We start from the raw sequence: 2,521 nt of genomic DNA on the forward strand, positions 1-2,521 counted from the left end.
ATTGACAAATTATGGCAGCCATCCCATGCCTGGGAGAGCTACAGGTCAACTTAAGAGGAATCATTATTCCCTGAGAATCATATCCAGGGTTTTTTCTTTGTTATATAAGTCAGACACAAAGTTATATAGAGCCAGAAAGCATCAAGGGCCCAAGACACAGGTCCCTGAACAATAAATACCTCTTGTGTATTAGTTTTTCATCACTGTGACAAAATACCTGAGATAATCAACTTAAAAGGAGGAAAAGTTCATTTTGGCTCCAGGTTGCAGTTCCATGGTCACTTGGCCCTACTGACTTTGGGCCTGTGACAGCTCAGTCACTTCATGCCAGGAGTACATAGTGAAGGAAGCTACTTACCTCATAGCAGCCAGAAATCAAAGAAAAGAAAGAGGAAGAGGCCATGGTCCCAACATCCCTTTCAAGAGCACATTCCCAGTGACCTAACGTCATCCAAATAGGCCCCAACAACTCCCAATAGTGCTATTCACTTGTGTCCAAGCCTTTATACGTGGGCCTTTGCAGGAGACTTCCAAACCATAGCATCTTGGGTTGACCAATAGTTCTCTGGGGACAAACAGACCGATTTAGGCATGCAATAGGGCAATGTGACACATTCTTTAAGATGACACTCAGCAGGAAAGCCAGGGAAGTCTGGGGGAGGACTTGGGCTCTGCTCAATGACAGAAACGTGCACAGGCTCAGGCTAGTAATGGCACAGCATGCATCCGGGGACCATGGATGTGCATTAAAGAGCCCAGCAGCTCTTGGCCATGTTTGATGCTGAACAAGGAATGTGCCTGTCCTCTTTCACATGCCCACGGAAGCTCGGACAGGACCTGGAGCAGGGCGGGAACTAACCCAGTGGAGGATGAACCACACAAGACTCATCTCCAACAGCAACATGGTGTGGCCGCGGTGAGCGACTGCAGGAATATTCTCTGGCCAGGCTCCTTCCTGCTCAGCTGGCAGAAGCAGGACCGTCCCTCGGGCTTTGTAAGGCATTTGTATAGAAGCTCATCCCAGGTCCATTCATTTCCGCCTCTCTCAGCAGCCAAACCTTTAAAGACATCATACGTAAGCATATGGATGGCTTTTAGCAGTACTGATTTATGGGTTACTTGTGCCTTTGACTTTCCAGCCTCTCAGTGGAGTCAGGATGACCCTCAGTCGGCCCCACTGTTTTGAGAGAGCCTGATGGAAGTCTCTCTGGGGCAGCCATACACACAGTGTGCACTGCTGCAAAAGTATAGCTACATCCCGACTGGGTGACAAAGGACCCAATGTCCCTGGGAACCAACTCACTGTTAGAATAATATTTGAACCCCTACTCAACCTCATGACCACCTACTCTGCCTGAGATGGTCAGACACTGGGATTGCCTAACTCTGGACTCTGCCTGAGGGTCCTCCCTATCCATTCCCCTGGTTCTTAGTAGGACCATGAGTGCCACAGCTGCTCAGATGATCTGAGCCCTGTGCCCCAGATGCTTTAGCTTGGTTAGGCAATGTTCCCCAAAAAATAGGAGAAAGGGAAGGAAGCAGGGGAGAGAGGAGAAGCCGTTTGAGGAGGTGAGATACTGAGCTGCCTTTACTACTAAGTACAAATGCACCTCTTTGGGTTTTCATTCAAAACAAATGTATTTAGGATTCGTTAACCACCAAGTATTGTGCAAAAGGCTGCAGAGTTGGTTCCTGTCCTCACAGAGAAACCTCATGAATAATTGTAAAGTTGGCCCGTGGGAGTGTGGAAAAGGGAAGCATTTATCATCGACTCTTGCGCCCCCAGGTCACAGGTCCTCCCAGAGAGCATTAACCACACACCACCACACACACATTCCCAGCTTGCGCCTGCCTGGGTCTCCAGCAGCCAACAATAGGGGTTTCCTGAGGGGCAGGTGGGAGGTGACCAGTGTGCACATGGACAAGGCATAGTCCTACCTGTGTGGAGTCAGCTGGAGCCCATGTGCCATTGCAGCGGGGACAGGAGACAGGTGAGGCCAAGAGGATCTGAAACACCGCCCACAGGAAGAGTTGGGAGGCCAGGATGGCAGCAGCTGCCTGCCACTCCGCATGGGAACATCAAGACCTATATGTCTTGTGGCAGCCTGCACAATGTGAAAGATCCAGACTCTTCTAGAGAGACCTAAATGACAACCAGCACATACTAATCTGTGGGATCGCACTGTCCTCCATGGTCTTCTAAGAACATTCTGTGCTCTGATGCATAAGGTACGTCCTCCACCACTTTGGAAGCTAGTCAAATCCCAACCCCCCTCCTCCTGGGGAGGCAGTCAATGCCAAGGAAGACATGACGTCAGCCAGCCAGCATTCAAGTCCCAGGTCTGCCATCTACTGGCGTTGTGACATACTGCATGATTCCTAACTTCTTGGGCCTCAGTGTCTTCACCTGTAAAATGGGCAAGTGTGATAAACCATGACAGCAGGGATTTAATGTTCAGCCTGTTGTCTGGAACCCAATAAACTCATAATAAAGAAAAGCTATCGTGAGGACCAGGGTGCC

The 2,521-nt window shown here is 49.6% G+C and overlaps 1 long non-coding RNA gene across 1 annotated transcript; it reads right to left on the reverse strand.

Annotated features, from left to right (window-relative positions):
- Window positions 1–592: 592 nt before the first annotated feature.
- LOC114087408 (uncharacterized) lies at window positions 593–2,262 on the reverse strand. Its single transcript, XR_003581803.3, has 2 exons — window positions 1,939–2,262; window positions 593–1,058 (listed from the first exon to the last, which is right to left on the reverse strand). It is a non-coding gene; the product is annotated as an uncharacterized lncRNA (long non-coding RNA).
- Between the last annotated feature and the right edge of the window lie 259 nt (window positions 2,263–2,521).

Source organism: Marmota flaviventris, chromosome 4, assembly GCF_047511675.1.
Source record: "Marmota flaviventris isolate mMarFla1 chromosome 4, mMarFla1.hap1, whole genome shotgun sequence".
Lineage (NCBI taxonomy): Eukaryota > Metazoa > Chordata > Mammalia > Rodentia > Sciuridae > Marmota > Marmota flaviventris.